Source organism: Jaculus jaculus, chromosome X (genome assembly GCF_020740685.1).
Source record: "Jaculus jaculus isolate mJacJac1 chromosome X, mJacJac1.mat.Y.cur, whole genome shotgun sequence".
NCBI lineage: Eukaryota > Metazoa > Chordata > Mammalia > Rodentia > Dipodidae > Jaculus > Jaculus jaculus.
This window is the reverse complement of record NC_059125.1, coordinates 117,325,684-117,351,957: the sequence shown is the minus strand read 5'-3', so window position 1 is coordinate 117,351,957 and position 26,274 is coordinate 117,325,684.

Here is a 26,274-nt window from a genome sequence, read left to right as displayed (position 1 = left end):
TAGTGGCAGGAGGCCCTGGTGTGCCTATATTCACTCTTTCTTTGTTTACCTCATTTTTTTCTTTCTCTCTCAAATAAGTAAATGTATATACTTAAAAAAAAAAAAGAATAGCTTCTTTTCTTTTTTTTCTTTGAGGTAGGGTCTCACTCTAGCCCAGGCTGACCTGGAATTCACTATGTAGTCTCAGGGTGGACTTGAACTCACGGTGATCCTTCTACCACTGCCTCTCAAGTGCTTGGATTAAAGATGTGTGCCACCATGCCTGGAGAGTTTCTTGCATTAAAAGATTGTTTAGAATTACTAATTGCTAGTATTATTTGGTATTATAGTTTTTAACATAATTATTATTAAAAAATAAATCATAAGGAGAATTAGTATTGGAGCACAGGTGCTGAAAATAGAGATGAAGACAGCTTCTGAAGGGCCTTATGTACAATACTAAGAAGATGACATTAGGGCCTGGGGATATAGTTGGGTGATAGAGAATTTGCCTACAATGTATAAATCCATAGATGTCAAAAAGACAACATTATATGCTACAAATAAAGGAAGAGTTAAAGAAAATCAGTTACATGGGGATATGCATGTTTAACAGATTGTTTTGACTGCTGTGTGACAATGGAGTGGAATAAGAATAGGAGAATCATGTAAATCAATTAACTAGTCACCACAAAATGAACACAAGATAAAGGAAAAAAATGGCAGACTGAAATAGAGTTGTGGCACTGCATAAAGTAATCAAATAGATAGATTCAAAATGTATCTAGAAGGCAAAATGCTCATGGTTATTGCTGAATAAGACATGAGGAAAGAAAAAGAACTGAGATTATTCTGACAGATTATTCAGACCTTCAAGGCCATGTTAAGAAATATATATATTTATTTTAACAGGAATAGGAAACCATTACAAAGATCTGAGCAGGAATTTGATGTGACTCAACTTGTATTTTAGGAAGTTTTTTCACTTATGGGTAGGGTATAGTTTGTATAGGAGCAGAAATAGAAGGAAAACAGATAGTCTAGGCAACTACTAAAATTTTCCAAAAAATGACTAAAACCCTGATTAGTGCATGCTGTGATTTGAATGTAAAATGACCTCCCACTGCAGGCTCGTGTATTTGAACACTTGGTCCCCAGTTGGTTGTGTTATTTGGAAGGGTTGTGTGAACTTGAGGAGGTGGAGCCTTGCTGGAGTAAATGGATTTCTGGGAGTGCACCCTGAGCTTTTATGGCCCTAAACAACTTCCTGCACTCCTGCCTCCTAACTGTGGATGCAATGTGACAAACTAATTTGTCACTCCTGCTATCATGACTTTGCACCATTGTGAAACTATAAGCCAAAGTAAACCCTTTCCTTCCTTAAACTGCTTCCTATCAGGTATGTGATCACAGCAATCAGTAAATAAATAATAGTGTACATTGCTAGAGGAGGGCCATGGATGCAAGAATAACTACTGTATTTGAAGAAAAGTAGATTGGAGAGAGGATTAGCTTTGTTTTACAAATGTGCTCCATTTATGCCAAAAAGAATATTTGCATAGGCAGATATAGAGAGAGACAGAAACAGAAACAGACAAGATAAAGGCCCATAACTTGGCCCAAATACTCAACAAGGACCTTCCTTTCCCTCCTGGCATTTGCAGTGGATATGGAGATAATGGAAGACAATGGGCACATTATCCACTCAGAGGAATCCCTTGATTCTGAAAAACTATTGGGAGGGGGTGGAGTTTGTGGCAGTTTATATCTCTGGAGCACTGAAATCATAGGGCTCCTTCTGCCTTAGCCTCTGTGGTGCTATGATTATAGCATGAAGTACCACGCCTGGCCCATTGTCTATTTTTTATCTAATGTAAGTCTAGCCTTCCAGGATTTGCTAATGAGACCATTTGGCAAAGAAATTATGGCTTAGCAAAAGCTAGACTTAGATCCTAGATTTGTTAAATCTTTTACCTTTTTAGATGGAATTCCCAGTTTTAAAATACATGCAAATTTTATGGTCAAAATAAAAATTTAAAAATAGCTTCTTAGAATATAACACAATCCCAGTCAATTAAACAAAACTACACATAATTGTCTGCCTATAAAGAGAGTCAGTTCCTTGGTGGGAACCTCTCCTGCCCCAAACCAGGCATTTTAATTTAAAATATTTGCCATTTGACCAGAGGGAAAGAGAAGTTAATATTAAAATATTTCCATTTAAATATATCTTAATTCTTTAAATCTGTAATTTACAAAATAAGTTACAGAGGTACTATTGAGAAACTGACAAAAACTCACCCCCATGAAGAGTTTTAAAATCTCTGTCACCTCTTACTATGCTAATAGTTCCCACTACATACTACATTCAGAAACACATTCTAGTCAATGATTCCAATACGTCTATTGAAATTATAACTCACATATCTATAACTTAAGGAAAAAGTAGTATGTATGCTATGGATCCCTACTTCCACCACCTCTTCTCAGCAACATAAGTTCATACACAAACTCATTTTTCACTTCCACCACACTGTCTTCCTTTTCTAAACAAGATATAAAATGATTTTAGTCACCTCTCAAAACCAGCACTAAGGAAAGTTTTCCTTCTCACAAAATCCTATCGACCTCTTGAAAGACTAAAATTACAAAGCCTTCCTCTTTCATGAAAATGGAAGCATAATTCTTCAAGGCAGGTATAACTACCTTTCTTCAGCTTTCGAGAGCAATGACATTCTGTAAAATATGTCAGGCTAGCAATCTTCTAATTGGCCCCTCGGAAAGATTATTCTCTCACTATTAACACTGGGTCTTCAAAGTTTTCAGTCCTTTCACATTCTCTCTGCAGTGTAGTCTGTTTACACTACTTGTTTGCCTGTTCAGTGCCAGCTATGTCTTGGGAAATTGAGAATTCTCCTTTCGTCTTTCAACTAAGTCATTTTTAAATTTCTCTAGGGCATTTCAGTTGCATCCAATAAGTTGGCTGGAGAGGCAGCCCTGCACAGTGAGTAAAGAGCTGACTTGGGAGACACATAGTGATGTCTAACTGGAGCCCTATGTTTACTAACACATGGCTATGGAGAGTAGTCTAATACTTCTGAGTTTCCTTAACTATAAATGAAAACAGCAGCATACAATATTGCTTCTACCTCAAAAGGTCATGGTAATAATCAAATAATATCTTATGACAGTAATAATAATGGACAACTGTCCAAAGTACTTACAGCTTGTGGAAAGCTCTTGCACATGTATTATGTCACTGAATTATATAGAAGCACGAGGTTAATGATAAAAGACTAAAGCATACATTCTGTCCATTGTCTCTAAAATCAGCCAGGCCCAAGAGGCACAGCAATCACAAGTGTTCTCAGCATCTGTTCAAATCTGTGCATATCCCTATTTGGTGTACTTTTCTTCCTGCCAGTTACCATTATGTTTTACTCACATTATATTTCAAGAAGGTTAAAAAAAAAATACCAATTTATGAGAAAAAAAGAACATTAAAATACATCCATTAAAACAGCTTAGAGTGCTGGAGAGATGGCTTAGTGGTCAAGCGCTTGCCTGTGAAGCCTAAGGACCCCGGTTCGAGGCTCGGTTCCTCAGGTCCCACGTTAGACAGATGCACAAGGGGGCGCACGCATCTGGAGTTTGTTTGCAGAGGCTGGAAGCCCTGGCGTGCCCATTCTCTCTCTCTCCCTCTATCTGTCTTTCTCTCTGTGTCTGTCGCTCTCAAATAAATAAATAAATAAATAAAATTTTAAAAAAAGCAAAGGCTTTCTTGCCTTTAAAAAAAAAAAAGCAGTTTAGATTACAGCCCATTCATTGATTTGCTGTTTCATTGTACATATTTTATTTAACTGTAAAAAAATAAAATCTCTTTATGTTATTATTTATGGGGTAGGTTGTTTCAGAAATGTAAACTTACCTTATTATTTCATTATTAAGATCAGCTTTCATTTACTAATATGAGATGAAAAGAGGTACAGCGAGAGAATGAGGGAGATAAGGGAGAGTAATGTGGAATACATATAATGAGAATGTAATATATATGTATGAAAATACAAATAAAAATATTGAAATTTAAAAATAATATTCATAATCACATAATCACAAAATATCAAAAGATGCATTTTAAAATGGTTTATAAATCACTAATAGATACTTAGCAAATATTTCTATTTCTCTCATTCCCAGAATATAGTAAAATTACATTCCCTGCTCCACCTCCAAGTGCCCCGATTACCAACTGGAACATACACATTAGGTATGGTCATGTGAGTAGCTTTGGGCATCAATGAGTAAGTGGAGGTAATGTCAGTTTGCATGAAAGCTTTAATAACCAGTACATAATGCATCATGACCTTTTTTCCCTGTGTCAAGGTGACCAACAATGCAAATTATAGCTAACACTCCATCAGCCTGCATGCTACAATGATGATGGTATGAATCAAGATATGTAGTGAGATTAAAACCTGAAACTTTATTACTGATATTTCAGTTATAAATGAAATTATAATAGGTATGTTTTTGTATTTACCACTTGGTATCACTTTCTAAGTCCATTCATGATACAGAATGTATCAGTATTTCATTCCTTTTGTGGCCTTTTTATTCATATTTCATTGTGGTTTTGCTTCACATGTGAGGACCCTAGTTAAAATATAATGTTTTAAGAGAAGTTTAGTATTATGAAACCAAAAAAAGCTTTCTGAAATGAACAGTTTAAGAAAAAAAGTTGTTTCACTAAAAGTCCACTGCTGTTCTTTCTTCCTAGGGATTTCTTTTTTTTTTTTTTTTTTTTTTTGTGGTACTGTGGATTGAATCCAGGCCCTTGTGTATGTTAGGAAGAGCCCTACCCTTGAGCTATAGTTCCAGTCACCTACTGCTATTCTCTGAGTAAAATTTTAGCAATGAATATGTTTCCATGAACCCAATAGATTGTCTAACCATTTTGTTTACACTTATTGCTTATCATTCCAAAAGAAGTTGAAATAATTAAAAACCCACAAATCTATTTGCATTTTTTAAAAGCTGACAAAAATAAAGAGAAAATGAAGAAAGATATAACTTTAGAATAACCAGATAATTGTTAAAACTAGGTCACAGGACTTCCGGTTAAGATTGCGGCGTAGGTACCACGCCAAAGCAGCCTAGGGGGGAAAAAGACCAAAAAAACTCAGCAAAATACACACTTTTACTAAAAAGTGAGGTGTATAGGAAATTGAGGCGGCAGCGGAGAAGTAGAAGAGTTCCAGAGCATCCAGAGCCTGCACAGGCGGGAACAGCGGCTCCGGGGCGGCTCGGCCACCCTCCGCAGCCGCGGAGCGGCAGAAAGCCGCCAGACTCTCGGCTCGAGCCGCAGGACAAGCCAGGTGCGGGATTTTCCCCCCACACCGCGCTCTCCGCAACTCGGGAAACGTGAGGGGAGAGCGGCAGCGAGCAACGGAGGGAAGAGCAGACCGCGAGGTAGAAGCACACGTGGAATAGCGATACAACCAGAGCAGCCGCGGCTCCCTCCCCTCCCCCACCGCCTGAACCCAGCTCCAGCGAACACAGCAGCGGCCCGGGACCCGGCCACGCCAACTTGGGCTGACAGTAGGACCCAAGGAGGAGCAGAGTTCGGCAGCAACTTCAGTGGCTCCAGCACCGGTACCAGCGGCCCCAACAGCAGCGGACCCAGGAGCGGCAGCGGCGGCAGATCCCGCAGCAGCGGCAACGGGGCAGCAGCAGCGGCTCAGTTTGCCCAGTAGGAAAAGCAAGTGCCCAGCTCCAGAAATCAGAACAGCAGCCTGACGACCCAGGCAGCAACTTGACTGAGACCACAATCACCCAAGGTAACTGGGATTGCACCAGGGAAGGGTCTCACTTGGTCACAAGCTGACTTGGATACCTCAACAGACCAGAAATCTAAACCTCTTTGTTGATAGAGGATCTGGTCATTATAATAACTACTCTTGCATACATACTCGGGGCTGTTTTTGATTGAATGTGTACAGTGTTTAGTTAAATTTTAGAATCTACCAGTATTTTATTCCACTCAGCCTGCTTGAATACTCCTATAGCAGGGAAACTCAACCCCTAAGAACATCTTTGTAGATACTCTGAGAGTCTTAAGAGCCACACCTAATACCTTAAGGTCCTACCCTGAAAATATATTACATCAAATCAATTGATACAGCTAAGAATACACAGCTAGCTAGAAAATCCAAGCATTAACTTAATCCAAGATGCAAAAATATATACATTATAACACAAGAAACACTAAAAAGCAAGACGATATAAATCCACCTAAAAGTATTAATGCATCAGAAATGTCCTCCAGTGAGAAAGAGTTAGAGGAAATGCCTGAGAAAGAGTTCAAAAGAAAAATTATAAATATGTTCAAAGAGGTCAAAGAACACATGAAAACAATCAAAGAAGAAATCAAAGAGGAAATCAAAGGAATCAAAGAAGAGGCAGGACACCAATTTAATGAAATAAAGAAGGCAATACAAGACATAAATAGGGAAATAGAAATAATAAAGAAAAACCAGTCAGAATTACTAGCAATGAAGAACACAGTTAATGAAATAAAAAACTCTGTAGAAAATCTCACCAGTAGGATGGATGAGGGAGAGGACAGAATATCTAAGCTAGAAGATCAGGTGGCAGACCTAATGCAGTCCAACAAAGAGAAAGACAAACTTATAGAAAAGTATGAGTGGGAATTTCAAGATATTCAGGACACTATGAAAAGATCCAATATAAGAATTCAGGGCATAGTAGAAGGAGAAGAACTCCACTCCAGAGGCATAGTAGGCATCTTCAACAAAATCATAGAGGAAAATTTTCCCCAAATTGGGAAAGAGGTGCCAATACAGATACAGGAAGCCTTTAGAACCCCAGCCAGACAAAACCCAGAAAGAAACTCTCCTCGCCACATTATACTCAAACTTCCAAACACACAAACCAAAGAAAAAATATTGAAAGCAGTTAGAGAGAAAAATCAAGTTACCTACAAAAGCAAGCCCATCAGGATTACAGCAGATTATTCAACACAAACTTTTAAAGCCAGAAGGGCTTGGAGTGATATATTCCAAGTTCTGAAAGATAACAACTGTCAACCAAGGTTACTTTATCCTGCAAAGTTATCCATCCAAATAGATGGAGAAATAAAGACATTCCATGACAAAAGCAGGTTAAAGGAGTATCTGAAGACAAAACCAGCTCTACAGAAAATACTTGATAGAATCCTCCATGCTGAACAAAAGGAAAAGCACACATATAAGGAACCTAGAAAAACCCAGCTATACTCAAATACCAGTTAACAGAAGAGAGCACAGGTAGAACAAGTAACACACACACACACACACAAATGGCAAACATAAATACACACCTTTCAATAATATCTCTTAATATCAACGGTCTCAATGCCCCAACGAAAAGACATAGATTTGCAGACTGGGTTAAAAAGCAGGATCCTACAATTTGTTGTCTCCAAGAAACTCACCTTTCTACAAAGGATAGACATTATCTTAGGGTAAAAGGTTGGAAGACGGTGTTTCAAGCAAATGGGCCTAGAAAACAAGCAGGGGTTGCTATCCTAATATCAGACAGGGTAGACTTTAGTCCGACGTTAGTCAAAAAAGATAAGGAAGGTCACTTTATATTGATTAAGGGCACACTCCAACAGGAGGACATTACAATCCTAAACATATATGCACCTAACATGGGGGCTCCCAGATTCGTCAAACAAACACTATTAGAACTAAGGTCACAGATAACACCAAACACAGTGGTGGTGGGTGACTTTAACACCCCACTCTCATCAATTGACAGGTCATCCAGGGAAAGAATAAACAGAGAGGCATCTGGACTAAATGAGGTCATAGAAGGAATGGACCTAACAGATATATACAGGACATTTCATCCAAAGGCTGCAGAATATACATTCTTTTCAGCAGCACATGGAACATTCTCTAAAATAGACCATATATTAGGACACAAAGCAAATCTTAACAAATTCAGGAAAATTGAAATAATTCCTTGCATTCTATCTGACCACAATGGAATTAAACTAAAAATCAGTAGCAAGAAAGGCTATAGAGCATACACAAAATCATGGAAACTAAACAATACACTACTAAATGATGAGTGGGTCAATGAAGAAATCAAAAAGGAAATCAAAAAATTTATAGAGTCAAATGATAATGAGAACACAACATACCAAAATCTCTGGGACACAATGAAGGCAGTTCTAAGAGGTAAATTTATAGCCTTAAGTGCCTATATTAAGAAATTAGAAAGGTCGCAAGTAAACGACCTAATGCTTCGCCTTAAAGCCTTGGAAAAAGAAGAACAAGGCAAACCAAAAAGTAGTAGACGGGAAGAAATAATAAAGATTAGGGCAGAAATTAATGAAATAGAAACAAAAAGAACAATCCAAAGAATTAATGAAACAAAGAGTTGGTTCTTTGAAAGGATAAACAAGATTGATAAACCCTTAGCAAATCTGACCAAAAGAAAGAGAGAAGAGACACAAATTAATAAAATCAGAGATGAACAAGGTAACATCACAACAGATTCCAGAGAAATTCAAAAAATTATAGGGACATACTATAAAAGCATATACTCCACAAAGTATGAAAATCTGAAAGAAATGGATGATTTCCTTGATCTATATGACCTACCTAAATTAAATCAAAACGAGATTAATCACTTAAATAGACCTATAACAAACATGGAGATCCGAGCAGTTATCAATAATCTCCCAACTAAAAAAAGCCCAGGCCCGGATGGATTCACTGCTGAATTTTACCAGACTTTTAAGGAAGAGCTAACACCATTGCTTCTTAAGCTTTTCCAGGAAATAGAAAAAGAAGGAATCCTACCAAACTCCTTCTATGAGGCCAGCATCACCCTGATACCAAAACCAGGCAAAGATAGAACAAAAAAAGAAAATTACAGACCAATCTCCCTCATGAACATAGATGCAAAAATTCTCAACAAAATATTGGCAAACAGAATACAAGAGTATATCAAAAAGATCATTCACCCTGACCAAGTAGGCTTTATCCCAGAGATGCAGGGATGGTTCAACATACGCAAATCTATAAATGTAATACATTACATAAATGGGTTGAAGGACAAAAATCACATGATCATCTCATTAGATGCAGAGAAAGCATTTGACAAAATCCAACATCCCTTCATGATAAAAGTCCTACAGAGACTGGGAATAGAAGGAACATATCTCAATATAATAAAGGCTATTTATGACAAGCCTACAGCCAACATATTACTAAATGGGGAAAAACTGGAAGCTTTTCCACTAAAATCAGGAACAAGACAAGGGTGTCCACTGTCTCCACTTCTATTTAATATAGTTTTGGAAGTCTTAGCCATAGCAATAAGGCAAGAGACACACATAAAAGGGATACAAATTGGAAAGGAAGAAATCAAGTTATCATTATTTGCAGATGACATGATTCTATACATAAAGGACCCTAAAGACTCTACTAGCAAGCTGTTAGAGCTGATCAAAACCTACAGCAATGTAGCAGGATACAAAATAAATACACAGAAATCAGTAGCCTTCGTATATGCTAACAACAAACACACAGAGGATGAAATCAGAGAATCACTCCCATTCACAATTGCATCAAAAAAAATAAAATACCTTGGAATAAACCTAACCAAGGAAGTAAAGAATCTATACAATGAGAATTTTAAAACACTCAAGCGAGAAATTGCAGAAGACACTAGAAAGTGGAGAAACATCCCTTGTTCCTGGCTTGGAAGAATCAATATCGTGAAAATGGCAATCTTACCTAAAGCAATCTACACATTTAATGCAATCCCTATCAAAATTCCAAAGGCTTTCTTCATGGAAATAGAAAAAACAATCCAAAAATTCATTTGGAATCACAAAAAACCTCGAATATCTAAAATAATACTGAGCAACAAAAAAGAGGCTGGTGGTATCACCATACCTGATTTTAACCTATACTATAGAGCCATAGTAACAAAAACAGCATGGTACTGGCACAAAAACAGACATGTAGATCAGTGGAACAGAATAGAGGACCCAGATGTAAGCCCAAGTAGCTATAGCCACCTGATATTCGATAAAAATGCCAAAAATACTCATTGGAAAAGAGACAGCCTCTTCAGCAAATGGTGTTTTGAAAACTGGATAAATATCTGCAGAAGGATGAAAATAGATTCTTCTCTCTCGCCATGCACAAGAATTAAGTCCAAATGGATTAAAGACCTTAACATCAGACCGGAAACTTTGAAACTGCTAGAGGAAAAAGTAGGGGAAACCCTTCAACATATTGGTCTTGGCAAAGACTTTCTGAATACAACCCCAATTGCTCAGGCAATAAAACCACAGATTAACCACTGGGACCTAATGAAATTACAAAGATTTTGCACCGCAAAGGACACAGTGAAAAAAGCAAAGAGGCAACCTACAGAATGGGAAAAAATCTTCGCCAGCTATATATCTGATAGAGGATTAATATCTAGGATATACAAAGAACTCAAAAAGTTAACCAATAAGGAATCAAACAAGCCAATCAAAAAATGGGCTAAGGAGCTAAATAGAGAGTTCTCAAAGGAAGAAATACGAATGGCATATAAGCACCTAAAAAAATGTTCTACGTCACTAGTCATCAGGGAAATGCAAATTAAAACTACATTGAGATTCCATCTCACTCCTGTCAGATTGGCCACCATCATGAAAACAAATGATCATAAATGTTGGCGGGGATGTGGAAAAAAAGGAACCCTTCTGCACTGCTGGTGGGAATGCAATCTGGTCCAGCCATTGTGGAAATCAGTGTGGAGGTTCCTAAAGCAGCTAGAGATTGATCTACCATATGACCCAGCTATAGCACTCCTAGGCATATATCCAAAGGACTCATCTCATTTCCTTAGAAGTACATGCTCAACCATGTTTATTGCTGCTCAATTTATAATAGCTGGGAAATGGAACCAGCCTAGATGTCCCTCAACAGATGAGTGGATAATGAAGATGTGGTACATTTATACAATGGAGTTCTACTCAGCGGTAAAGAAAAATGAAGTTATGAAATTTGCAGAAAAATGGATGGACCTGGAAAGTATTATACTAAGTCAGGTAACCCAGGCCCAGAAAGCCAAGCGCCACATGTTCTCTCTCATATGGGGATCCTAGCTACAGAAGACTGGGCTTCTGTGTGAGAATGAAAATACTTAGTAGCAGAGGCCAGTAAGTTGAAAAGGAGACATAAAGGGTGGAGAAAGGAAGGGAGGAGGATACTTAATAGGTTGATATTGTATATATGTAATTACAATGATTGTAATGGGGAGGTAATATGATTGAGAATGGAATTTCAAACGGGAAAGTGTGGGGGTGGGGAGGGAGGGAATTACCATGGGATATATTTTATAATCATGGAAAATGTTAATAAAAATTTAAAAAAAAAAACTAGGTCACAAATATGGACACTGTAAGTTAAAGAGGAATACATATGAAGCTCACATACTTGTATATATGAAAACTGCATAGCAATCATCCAGAATAAATAAAGCTTTTCCTAATGGAAAAAAAAAATCGCCATTATTTCAAGAAAGAAGCCCAGTAGTGAAATTGCTCCCAGTATACCATTTGGTGAACTTGGTTTATCCGAATTACCAGGCATACCTGTTTAAATCCATCTTTCAAGGGTTCTTCAGATCTTCTGATTTGTACTTCACAAATACATCAGATGGTTCTGTTGTGTAATCAGGGCTTGCAGCCACCTGCATAGTGTAAAACACTCTGTCATACTTAACAATAAATAAAATACTATGAATTCCAACAATGGCTTTTCATCATGGTCCTCACAGCAAGCCAGTGAAGCATGAAACTAAAGCATATACTAGGAAACAGCCAGACACAGCTTGAGGACCAAGAACATATATTTTCAATGGCTGAAGAATAAAATATAGTGTGTATTCCAGAAAAAAAATAATCAATATAAAATTTTTCCCAGAGACTTAGTAAGTTAGGGGGCTTCCTGAAGCCAAGCCCTGGATGAGCTTCAGGCAAGAAACCCTTCTCTAAATCACTGTTTCTTTAACTTTCATGCACATATGCAAACACCTAGAGAATCCTGTCAGATGCCTACTAATAAGGAAGATTTGGAATGGATCCTAAGATTTCTCCATTTCTTTTTTTTATTTGTTTTTGAATGTGTGGTAGGCGGTGTGTGTGTGTGTGTGTGTGTGTGTGTGTGTGTGTGTGTGTGAAGTATGGAGAATTTGGGGGTTCATTGTACAATAATACACCAATAATTTGGGATGTTTCTGGATTCTTGTTCCATAGATTCAAAGAATGAAATCCACAGACCAGAGTATAAGGTTCAGAAAGACTTTATTATAGCTTAAAGCTTTAGGAAGAAGCAAAAGGGGGTGGGGGCTAGGCTGAGAGCATAAGAGAGGGAATCAAGGTGATGCTCTTGACCAGGGAAGCAAGAGGGAAACCCCCATGCATGTAGATGACATAGCTCTTGCCCATGGAGGCAAGAGGAGATTTAAGAAGTCCATCTCAAGACTCAATTCTGGGTTTCTTATGGGGAGGAGCTATGTGAGGAAGACCAGGTTTACAGGTTACTATAAACAAGGACCAGATTTTACAGCTTTGTCAATAATGTTAGGTAAGGACCAGAGTTTCTGTCTTGTAGGAAGGGTACAAGCTTAATCGAGAAACCTTTCCCAGGTGTAACACCCAGGTTTCAATAAGCTTAGTAACATTTCCTACTTTCAGTCAAGAAATAAAGACCACACACTTCCATGTCAGCCTGGGCCACAGTGAAACCCTATCTCTGGAAAAAAAAAAAAAAAAAAAAAAAACACTCACTTTGGGGTTCTCTTGTCCTGACTGCCTAGCCAATTTCTGTTTCCTATCAGTATATGCACACATAAGTGCACTTGCACATGCAGAGGCCAGAGGAGAATGGTGAGTGTCTTTCCACTATTACTCATCTGTGAATTTCCTTAAATCAGAGTCTCTCTCTGAATGCAACACTTTGCTTTTTGCAAGCACCTGCAATTCTCCAGTCTCTCGTCCCCAGGAGACTGGGATTACAGATGTGCATACCCCATACTGGCCCACTTATGTGGGTCCGAGGCGGTCAAACTCGGGCCATCTCAAGCCCTTATGCTTGGAGCAAGGGTCTTACTCATTTAGCCATCTCCTCAACTCTCTCCATTTCTGAAAAACTTCCAAATGATGATAACAATGTTGTGTGGACTCCAATTCTTCTTAGAAGGAATTATTATGAGGAGCTTGTAAGGAAACTGTAGGAGAAAAGCAAAAAAGAACACTGGACTTGATCTCTACAGACTGTTTATTGAGAGGTACAGCGAGGGGCAGCAGCCTTCCTGCAGGATGAAGGCTGAAGTACTGAGTCAGGCTAGGGTCCAAACTTATAAGGAGGATCCTAAGACAAATAGACTGAATTAGCTGCAGGTCCAAGGGAAGTAGATAAGGCATCAAAGTTATTTGCTTGAGATAGGCTCTTTAGAGGAGTTGACTAGGGAGGACTGGATACCTCCATTCTTTAGGGCCTTCTAATCTTAAGGTTAATTATTAACTCTTTAGTTCCCTCCAGTTTTCAGGGTATAAACCCTTTAGTCCAGACTCTATAAGGATAAAAAAGATTGGGGAGAATTGGGGATGAATGGAACATGTAGGGGTAGACTGTATGGGCCTGAGTTGGGGTGAAGAGCTCTCTTAAACTACTTCCCACTGGGGGTGCAGTAGATCTCTTGGGATGTTCCATGCAGTCCTGTGGAGGTTGGATATCCAGGGGCTGACATTCCATGGCCATGAAGATTTTAGTGACTTGCTGTGAAGTGAAGGCTTGTATTCTGTCTTAGAGGAATTCAGTGATGCATCTGTGTATGTAATGACCAAAAGAAAGGGTGAATATTATCATAATCAGGGTAATAAACTACATATCAGAGACAGGATGGGTTTAACGTGAAGGTAGTAGAGCTGTGAGCTTTTTTTTTAACTTATAACAATAGATATTTTACTTGGTCACAGAGAGATGTCAAGTCACATGCAGAGAAATAATATCATTGGCCATGAAAAAAGCTAATACAGACCAAAATATTATTGGCTCTGGATTGATATCTTTTATTTCTCCAAAACTGCTGCAGTCCAACGTTGAAGTACTAGTCACAAGATGTGGCTTCTGAGAGCATTGGCTTTCTGTACTTCATTTGATTTTGTGCCTTGTGTATATAGCAGGCTGTGGTTTTACATGACTTTTATGAACAGGCAAGGAGGTAGCTCTTCAGGAGAGTGATAATTATCTGAGCCACTAGGAAAGAATCTCCTAGATCATATTAAATCTATCAGCCATTATGATCTGGTTAATATCTAAGCATGAATTTTCTTGTATGTGACATGACATTTACAGGTGCCATGAATATTATATCTAAGGTTGAAAATAATATCATGGGTGGTAGGTAAGAAGCAAGGGATGCTGTCTGTAATAAAGAAAGAATTGTTAACTTGGATGAGGTAATTGGAATTTTTGGAAATATAAAGATTTGGATTAGGTAGAATAGGAAGTATAAGAAACTAGTATTGAAACAATATTTGACACATCTTAAACAATTTCAAATTTAAATATGGCAGATATTAAGAAATTATCAGGTTTAAATATTTTTGTAAGTTCTTAATATAGAAATCTTATAGCTTTTACTTAGTCCAGCGATTAAAAGGTCTGACTTAGCTTTAGAGGGACTAATGGAGGTATATTCAGCTGAAAAAAGTTTAAGGTTTTATTAATTTTACAGGCACAATAAATTTTATATAATTTGGTCCATTTTTGTGATTTTTATTGAATAAATTCATAGCAAACAAATAAAAGTTTTACTTAATAGGAAACATACAAAAGTAAAACATTTAAGAAACCTATTGTTAGACGGATGTGATGGCACATGCCTTTAATCCCAGGCAGAGGTAGGAGGATTGCCATGAGTTTGAGGGCACCCTGAGACTACAGAGTGAATTCCAGGTCAGCCTAGACTAGAGTGAAACCCTACCTCAAAACACACACACACACACAGAAACCTATTATTGTAAACAGGTGTTTATGCAACAAAATATAGACTTTATCAGATGGAAAACACACATGCTCAGTATTTGGATATAACTTAGTTATCTTAATCAGAGATACTTTTATAACCCTTTTAATCTATCAGCACATATTACATATTTTATGTCTTTGTTTAGGATCAGTAGGAAATTTTTTTTTTAATGTTACCAGGGACAAAAGAAATTGGGTCTGCATTCTAATGACCTCCCAGTCTAATGTGAATACAGAGAGACCCCAAGTTTTTGGAAGATGGATGGCAGGTTCAAGCCTTTCAAGCTGAAGTGGGACAGTAAAAGAGGGAGTCTCTACTCCTTCTGACTTTTAGGCCTTGGAGAACGATGAAGGGGGCCCAGTTCAATGGACTTAGTCTGCTATCGGGCCTTCTGAGGTGATCTGGTGGAACTGTAAAGGTCCAGAAGGATATTTAGATCAATCTTGTAAGAAGAAACACAAGATGATTTTCAGTACTGGTCAGAAGCTATAAAACAAATTATGGTCTTGAAACTACAAAAACTACAGTGTCAGTACAAAAGACTATGCAGTGTGGGACATTACTAATTTTAAAAAACTCTATTACAGTACAGGACAGAACTTAAGGTCAGGGGCTCTTACATTTTCTAACCCCAATTTCTATCTCAATATAAGGCATGGCACTATAAATAAATTTAACAACTGATTACAGAATTAAGTTTGAATTATATAAACAATTAAGGCAAGAGAAGTACAGAGAAACAATTTTTTATGTTAACCCATCTTATCTTAACTGAAAACACTTTAACTGAAGACACACTTTTAAGCAGAATTTACTTCAGAGAGAGGGAGAGAGCTTTCACCGAAGTTTCATGTACGGAGTTTCCAAACACTGATTGTGCTGGAGTTTCACATCCTTGACAATCCTCTGTTTGAATATTCCTGTGCTTATAGAGGAAAGAAATTTATGGTCTCTGAGGGTTAAGACATTCCTTTCTGCCAAATAAGACAGGTTGTTGTCTCTTGAGATAAGGTAGAGTCAGTTCCTATTTGTTTAACTTTAGTTGTAAATTGTTACAGAATTTTTTTTGTTATCTATTAGCTATCATAAAAGGATTTTTCATAGCAGTTTCAGAAAAAGGAAGTGCAATATCTATTATTTCACTGAAAAGTCTTAGGTGCATCCACACATTTTCATAGATACATTGATTATACTCCATCAAACTGATATAGGCTAGGGACATTAGAAATATAATAACAATTTTTAATAATTTCATTTAACAGAAAGCATTTATACCATATCTTAATATTGATAAATATAGGTGAAACATATCAATATGTTTGTGTTTTGTCAGTAAACCCAAATTCATCATTTCTCTAAAGATTTAAGTCATAAATATTCAGAAGGCATTGTTAGAGGCAGGATAAAACCCTGCAATATAAATATGTAGTGAACAAACTCAAAGTCAGAAGCATATCATAAATCAGGTATAATAATTTAATGTTAACTTAAAATATATTTATAAGCATCAGCATGCTTAATGTCCATAAGCACTGGAACAATTAGTGGCCATGAATTTAGTCACATATAAAGACAGACTACATAAAACACAAAACATATGACATGACATGGCTGGCTAACATTAGACATGACAAAGAACATAAAACATGAAGAGACATACATTTTTGAAGATTTTAGTTTTATATTTTTTGGCGGGGGCTCTAACATGTGGGAGAGGCCTGCATGCCCTCTGGGAAGGCATGGAGGTGATGAGCAGGTCCTATTGATTCTACCTGGAGCCATAAATAACAATGTGTGTGGCCACTGTTTATGATGGGTAAATGAAGGCTCACACAGAAAAGAACAGAGCCCTCATCTCACCACATGGCTGTTGATAGGCAGATTTATCTAGGAAAGCAAATTATGTTAGAAAACTTTAAGGTAGAATGAGACATGCAAGGAAACCAGTGGAATCTGGAGAATGGGCTGGAGGCCATTTTCAAATGCCAGTTTTATAGCTGTACTTTGAACAGAAACAGGTTAAGCAAACAACTGCACTTTAGGGTTAGAGAGAGAGAGAGAGAGCTTGTTATCTGTAGTGGTGCAGTAAAGGAGGGCTTCTGGTCATTTTTTTTAATTTTTTTTTTATTTATTTGAGAGCGACAGACACAGAGAGAAAGACAGATAGAGGGGGAGAGAGAGAATGGGCTCGCCAGGGTTTCCAGCCTCTGCAGAGGCATGCGCCCCCTTGTACATCTGGCTAACGTGGGACCTGGGGAACCGAGCCTCGAACCGGGGTCCTTAGGCTTCACAGGCAAGCGCTTAACCGCTAAGCCATCTCTCCAGCCCCTTCTGGTCATTTTCTTGGGCTAAGGAACAGTGGGTCACTAATAGAACTGTTTAACAGGGTGGAAGGAAGATTGTTTCCCTGGAGGGCCTGGGTTGGAGAGCAGAACTGACAGAAGGGATCAGGGACAGAAGAATAGAGCCAGTTGCCAATCCATTTCATGAAGTTATCAAGATCTTTAAGAATTTGGAAGCCAAATATGTCATTTTAAGACTGGTCAGGAGACAACCGAGCAGGGAGGCCAGTGAGTTTTGGAAATTTGGGAAGCCAGAGAGTGGTGAGAAGTGCTGGGGCATCTGTCTGAGGATCAGGAGTCCCTGATCTGAAGACGGAGGTCAGAACTCTTCTCCTGGAGAAGGACAAGGGGTTCAGAAGGCAAGCGGTCAATTTGACTGTAGGCTTTCAGAGCAGTCCTCCTCCAAGCACAAGACAAGGGAGCCAGGTCTATTTTCCTAGGTACCTTAGGAAGGAAGACAGATGGAGTCTTACTCACCGCCCCCCCTTAGGGCTAAAATGAAGTGGGTATGGCAAATGGCCTCTCTATGGTTGGAGGTAGGGCAGGTGAATTATTCTATCTGGCAATTGGAGATCTGTTCCACCCATCTGAGAGTTTTGAGAGCCCGTGGGAGTTGGAATTTTCAAGCAATTTATCATGATGAAAGGGGAGAGAAATAGGATGAATACCAGAAACTACATGGGATTTGGGTTTGGACCTGGGACAGGCAGCCACCATAACAACAGGGCAATAGCTGTCCTTAATTTGAATTTTAAAGTTGACTTTTTTTTTTCCTACTAGCCATTAGCCAGAGGCAAGAACCTCCCTAGGTGTTTGTTTATTTTATCAAACTGTGAGACAGTTGTTAGTTTACTGTGATTGTCCCACATCCACTGCAGGCTTTTCTCTGTCAGGAAAGGAGAAAAGCAAGGGAAGAGAAAATAGTTATCCATAAGGAGGAGGAGTTAAGGAAGCCCAGTAAAGACAGGAGTATTGTGTTTAAGAAGGCAAGGTTTGTATTTGATTTAATGAGATGGATTGAATTTGGTGTGAAAGTGAGAGACCCTGGTAAGTCATGGCTGGCTGACAGAACTGTGTGAGAGATGCAGTTTTAGGAGGGGCAGGAGCAGGGGAGAGAACCTTGTGCACCTTTTGTCATGTCATCGGAGAAAGTTACCAAGACCAGTGAAATGTTGAAATCTAAAATAGCAAATTTAGGCCAGTATTGGCCATTGTTTAGAGAATATTGTGGCCAAATTTGGATAGAGAGTTGGACTAATTTGGCAAGCAGAAGCTCAGGAAGTTTGAGCTATTTTAAATTAGCCTTGAGACATGCCAATGGAGTGTCTTTTGGAATAAATAATTTAGAGCCCATTTGGGAGGACAAGGACTAGAGTGCCCAATCCCACCACCACAGATATCTCCCAGTCTTAGGGAGGGCAAATGAAACCTACAGGTTATGAAGGAGCATCCTCACATTCATAATGCTTGGGGTGTCTAGTAGAATGATACATATGATTAACATTTGTGTACACATGTTTTCAATATATGATAAGGATCAATAAGAATGATAAAATTCTGAAAAGAATAACAAAAAGTAGAGAACATATAAATATTTTAATCAAGATTAAAAGATCAGAGTATTACTATAATCCTCATAAACATTAAAAGTATAACAGTGTTATACTTCTAATATAAAAAGTCTCCACAGGTTCATGTACCAGATGTTTTTTTGCCAGATGATTGATTTTAAGAAACTGAGTCCTGTGAGCTTTGATTTCATCACTGGATTAATTAATTCATTAATTGATTGGTAAATTAATGATTTGATGGCAGTATTAGGAAGTGATGAAAAGTAGGAGGTAAATCCTCATTGAAGGTCATAAGGAGTATTGGATCCCCTGATATCAATCTCTCTATCTCTCTCCTCTTTCTGTCTCTCCCTCTCTCTCTCTCCTTCCTGCCTGCTTTGAGGTGAATTGCTTTGTCCCATCCCATACTCCTCACCATAATAATCAGACTAACATCAGGTCCAAAGCAATGGAATCAGCCTCACCTGTACTCAAACCTCTGAAATGATGAGGACTAATAAATCTCACCTCTTTTATAGCTGTTTTACTCAAATTTTATCACAATGTTGAAAATCTATCACACGGAGCTATGCCACAACTCCATGAAGTTTTACTTAACAACTTATATAAACACAACCAATTCATCCACAAAAAATTTAAAAATCACTAGGTTTTAGATGAAAGTGATGTAAATAGTCCTATAGTTAAATAAACTGAATAAGAAAAAATAATCATTTAAAACTTTTCCAAAAATAGCTCCAGATGCAGTAAGTTTCATTAGAAAATTCTATAAAACACATAAAAAAATAACATCAATTCTACACAAGCTCCTCTGAAAACATAGGAGGAAGGGATACTTCCCAACTTGTTTTACTAGGCCTTGATATCAAATCAAATAATTAGAGAAAGGATAGTAGTACATACTTCTAACTATAGTACTCAGGAGGCTGATAAATGAGGTTGACAAGTTGGAGGCCAGCTTGGGATAATAGTGAGTTCCACTCCAGCCTGGGCTACTAGCAATACCACGTCTAAAAATAAAAGAAAATAAACTAGAAAAAATAATACACCAATATTACTTGTGACTATAACAGCAAAAGACCCACTTAAAGACAGAAAAAATTACATCAGGGAATATGTAAACATGATAATGCTATAAAATCAAAGCATGTATTAATCAGGGATACAAGATTGGGCCAATGCTCAAAAATCAATCTGTGGGCTAGGGACATAGTTCAGTTGATAGAGTACTTGTCTGGCAAGCTTAGAACTTGAGTTTGATCCTCAGTACCCAGTAAATTCTGGGCGTGATGGTGTGTTCTTGCACTTGGGATGCAGACACAGGAGGATTTATGGAACTTGCTGGCTTGCCAGTCTAACGTATTGGTGAGTTCCAGCCAGTAAGAGACGCTGTTTCAGAAAAATATGGATGGAATACCAGAAGACAACGTCTGAGTTTGTTCTCTGGCTTCAACATGCACAAATGCACACATGCATGTGCACTCCCCCATACACATACACCCACATATGTACATGCATACACACATTCATGCACACTGCATATATGTATTATGAAAATCAGTATGGAGGTACCTAAAACTTTAGAAATCTTACCTCCAATACAATTCAATTATACCACTCCTGGGCATATTCCCTAAAGACTCCACACTACTACAAAGATACATATATATCCATTTATTGCTGCTCTATTTACAATAGCTGAGAACTGGAGTCAGTCTGGATGTCCATCCACAAATTAGGGGATAATGAAAATATGGTACATATGCATAGTGGAATTCTGTTAAGCTATATGGAATTCTGTTCAGTTATACATAAAAATTAAATTATAAAACTTCAGGAAAATGAATGGACTTGGAAAGGATTATATTAAATGAAGTGACTCAAACCCAGAAAGATCAAAAACTGCATGCTCTCTCTGATAGGCAGATTTTAGCTTGTAACATCTACATATATGTATATCTAGGGGGCAAAGATGGATAAAACATATAGGTATAGTGGGAATCAAGAGATAGTACAAATAGATAAGTAGGAAGAGGGATGAGGGAAGGATGAAAAGACACCTGTGATAAGTAAACAGAAGGAGGAGGTTACTAGGGGAAAGAAGGAATGGGGGGTGGAACAGAAGGTTTGGAAAGTGGAGCAGGAGATGTGCATCAACTAAAACAAATAGTATTTGTAAATGCCAGGATAAAGCTTTGGGATGATGACTCAGCAGTTAAAGGTACATGCTTGCAAAGCTTGCCAACTCAGGGTTCAATTCCCCAGCTACTCTCATAAAAACTGAAAATGTCAAAACAAATCTCAGCATGCCAACTAAAAGAATATAAAAGTAAAAATAAATCAACATAGACCAACATATCAAAAACATCAAAGAAGGGTCTGAAGAGATGGCTCAGTGATTAAAGACACTTGCTTTTAACACCTGCAGGCCTAGGTTCATCTCCCCTACTTCCCAAGTAAAACCAGATAAGTATTCATTATTCAGCAGCAAAAAAAAAAAAAAAAAAAAAAAAAAAAAACCTGGCATACACACACACACACATATACACACACATGCAAAGAAATAATTTTGGTTTTTGGTTTTTCGAGGTAGGGTCTCACTCTAGCCCAGGCTGTCCTGGAATTCACTATGGAGTCTCAGGGTGGCCTTGAACTCATGGCAGTCCTCCTACCTCTGCCTCCCCAGTGCTGGGATTAAAGGCGTGCACCACCACACCCAGCTAAATAAAATTTGTATAAAGGAAAAAAAAATACTATTATCACATCCACATTTACAGATGTGAAATTTGAAAATAATAGTTATAGTTATCAATGCATAATTTTTAAATATAGTTAATATTAACTTGAACAACATTCCTCCAAATTTACAAAGGGAACCAACAAAACTTGCATGTAACATTGTGCCTAATGGAGAGAAACAAAGCTTTCCTCTGAGACTGGGGACAAGACAAGGATGCCTTTGTTCATGATTCATAGATAGTGAAATAGGACAAAGAAAATAAATAAAATGTATACCAGCTAAAAAGGAAGAAATTAAATTATCATTTGCTAACAATGTGCTTATCCAAAAACAAATATAGTGCTAAGTAAGCATAAGAAGACTGAAAAACATAAGTTCAACATTTACAGAAAAAAATAATAGTCACATGTGTACATCCTAGCAATATACATTCGGAAACTGAAATAAAATTTTACATTTAAAATATCTCCAGAAATTGATGGTGTTATTCTATAATAGACAGTTTGCCTAGCATGTAGACAGCTCTAAATTACATTCCCAGTAAAATAGAAAGTAAAATAATAGGGTCTAGGAAGATTGCTCAGTGGTTAAGTACTTCTTTGTAAAGCCTATCAACCCAGGTTCAATCCCAAGCTGCCCAAATAAAGCTAGATCCAAAACATGTCACAAGAATCTGGCATTTGTTTACAGTGGCAAGAGGACCTGGCATGCATAAGTGAATACACACACACACACACACACACACACAGAGAGAGAGAGAGAGAGAGAGAGCACTACACATGAAAATAAATAAATATCTTAAAATAGATCAAATAAAATAATAAAATATCTCAAATGCAGTTGTTTTCTTTTTCCTAAAAATGGGTCTGGGGGAATTTCAAAGATAGTCATATTCCCATGTTCACAGTAGCATCACTCACAATAACTAAAAGATAGAGGCAACATAAATGTCCATCAACAGATGAATGAATATGCAAAATGTGATAAATATATATATATATATATATATATATATATATATATATATATATAAAATTTTAAGGCTGATTATTATTCAACCCTAAAAAGGAAGGAAATTCTGAACCATGATACAACATGGATGAGTCTTTAGGATGTTGTATCAAGTGAAATACAACAGAAATCAAAATACAAATGATATATGTGTCCACTTTTATGTGGCGTGTACAAATAAGTTGAATACTAATTAAAATGGAGCGGGGTAGAAGAATGAAGAAAGGAGACATAGATGGACCTCTATTTAATGGGTACATATTTAGATTTGCAAGATGAAAAAGTTATTGAAATTGGTCAACCCAATAATATGACTATATGTAATACTATTGAACTGTATGTTTATGTTGTATTTTATTTAAAAATTAATGTTGCTAATAAAAACATATACAAACTCCATTAGTGGTTTACTACAGTAGGATTAAGGGTCAACAGAGATTATATGAATAAATAGCCTGACATACCACCCTGGGGTGATAAAAATGTTTTAAAACTGACTCAGAGAGGATTTTAGAGGTTCATTAACTTATTTTTAAGAAACTATCATTGACATGTGCACTTTCAAAAAGTTAATTACAAGGGCTGAGGATGATGTAGCTCTTTTTTAGCATGCTTGCCTAGGATGTAAGAAGCTGTGGTTCAATCCCCAGTTCTACATAAGCCAAGATTGGTGGATCATACCTATGTATAATCCAAGCGCCCAGATAGTGAAGGCAGAAGGATCAACATTCATGTTCATCCTCTGCTACATAGCCAGTTCAAGGCCAGTCAGAAAAACATGAGAAGCTGTCACAAGAACAAAGAATTGCAGGCCGGATGTGGTGAGGTGACACATGCTGAGGCAAAAGGATAGTGAGTTTAAAGCCAGCCTAGATTATGTAAGGAGAGACTATCTCAGAAAACAACAACAACAACAAAAAAACAACAACAACAACAAAAGAGTGACTTATAGGGGATGTTATGCAAAATACATCTCAACAAACATATTATTAACCATGATGCAGGTACACTGACACTAACCAGCAGGTTTTACAAATTGTTTTTAAGATGGAATACCAAAAGCATGATTATATATAAGAAAACTGTGAAACAGCATATTTTATCAAATTTAAAATAGTGTGTGGGGTGGGGTCAAAATTCATAGTGAGAAGAATAAAAAGAGCCTTTGGGAGAAACATGCAAATCATGTACCTGACAAACACCTTATATACTGAATATGTAAAGTTATCCACCTCAACAAGAGGAAAATTACCTCATTTTAGAATATGCAAAACCTTTGACAGTGTACTTCCTGAAAAGGATATGCAAATGTAAGACCATTAAATAAATCAATAATAAAATGATTTAAATATCATTACTATTTAGGAAATGTAAATTGAAACCACAATGAGGTATCACTACATATCTACTAGACTGGCTAAAATTAAAATTACTGACAATATCAAGCATTGGAGAAGATATGAAGCTACTGCAACTCTTAGCAACTGCTTATAGGAAAATGGTACAGTCGCACTGGAAAAAGATTTGTCCATTTAGAGTTAAGCATAAATTTACCAAAGAGCTCTGTAATTCTATAACTTGGAATTTAACACAGAGTAATGTGAGCTTGTGATCGTATCAAAAATATACATGTGGGCTGGAGAGATGGCTTAGCGGTTAAGCGCTTACCTGTGAAGCCTAAGGACCCCAGTTCGAGACTCAATTCCCCAGGACCCACATTAGCCAGATGCACAAGAGGGCGCACACGTCTGATGCTCGTTTGCAGTGGCTGGAAGCCCTGGCGTGCCCATTCTCTCTGTCCCTCTATCTGCCTCTCTCTCTCTCTCTCTCTCTCTCTCTCTCTCTCTCTCTGTCCATCGCTTTCAAATAAATAAATAAAAATAAACAAAAAAATTTAAAAATATACATGTGAATTCCATTAACAAATTTATGGTAAACAAATATTATAATCACACAATGGAATATTATTCATCAATGTAAAGAAAAGAATATGCAATAAATTCTATAAATCTTCAAAGATTTTGCTGAAGAAGCTTCATATTGTGTGATTCATGTATAAGACTTTTTAGAAAAACAAAAACAAAAGTATAGTGATGGAAAAGTAGTCAGTGGTTTCCAGAACTTTCAGAAGAGCAGACGATATAACTGCAAAAGTTAACATTACAAGTTTCTGGAGCAATTGAGCTGTTCTATATCCACATCATGGTAGTAATGGATAAATCTATCTATGTGATGAAGCTCAGAAGAGTGTAAACCAAAAACAATCACCTTCACTGAAAGACAATTTTATGTAGAAATAAAATTGTAAATAAATGATGATATAATATTTTTGAAATGATCAAATTTATTGTTTATAATAAAAACAATAAATCAATCAATTATGCTCTAATCAGTTACCATCTCCATGGCCTTAAGCAACTGTAACGTATTTTACTTGTGTATAAAATAGTACTAATAAAACTACATCACAGGCTTATCATGACAACTGTATGAGAACTTTACATTTTAAAACTTGGCATATATTAAGGGATCAATAAATGTAAGAAAGTATTTTTACCCTGCAGATACTATCTGTTCCAGCTTGAGATTGTTTTCCCTAATTCCCACTTCATTGTTTTTCTAACCCTTCATAGGCCTGCATTTTGTCTACTCAGAAGATTAGATGGGCCCCAGGAAAGTCCTCAGATTGAGGCAATAAATAAACCCCTATCCTTGGGCACAGACAATGATATATGATATAGCTACAATGTATTATATCCACAGGAATCCATATTTGAGATAGAGAACTTTGAATGAGACAGGCTTGCCACCATCCTCCATCTCAGACATATTCCTGTCTCTTTGCACCACTGAAGTCACAGTCTAGAATGTATGGGTATTTCAGACTCCTCATGGTAGAATATCAATTGGAGCTAGGAATAAGACAACAGGAAGGTGGGAAAATAATAGTCAGACATTTCCAAGTTCAAGGTTGTTCAAGAACCAATTGTCTTTGCCCACTTTTTATGGCTTTTATTTTACACAAATTTTCAGTAGACATGCAGATGACAAATTCTCTAGAGAAATTACATACAAAGCTTTTCAGTCTTCTAATATAACTAAAATTTAACAGACCAGTTGTTGGTTTATAAGCCAAATGTCATATTTTAACTTAGATATGAGACAGCGCCTAGAAATCTATAAATTGTGGTTGGGTGTGGTGGTGCATGTCTTTAATTCCAGCACGCAAGAGGATAAGGTAGGAGAATCACAATGAGTTTATACTGAGGCCAGCCTGGGCTACAGACTGAGTTCCAGCTCAGCTGAGGCTAGAATGAGATCCTGTCTCAAAAGAAAAAAAAATGAAAGAAAGAAAAAGAAAAATCTATAAATTATTAAATAAATAACTCAGTAACTTTGATAAAAGATCAGAACACTACTATGAAGGTAAGAATGTCCTTATTTCTACTTGAAGTAGGCAAGTGCATGCATGATAGGTAGATCAAAATGAACATTATCAATAAATCTAAGCTCAGAC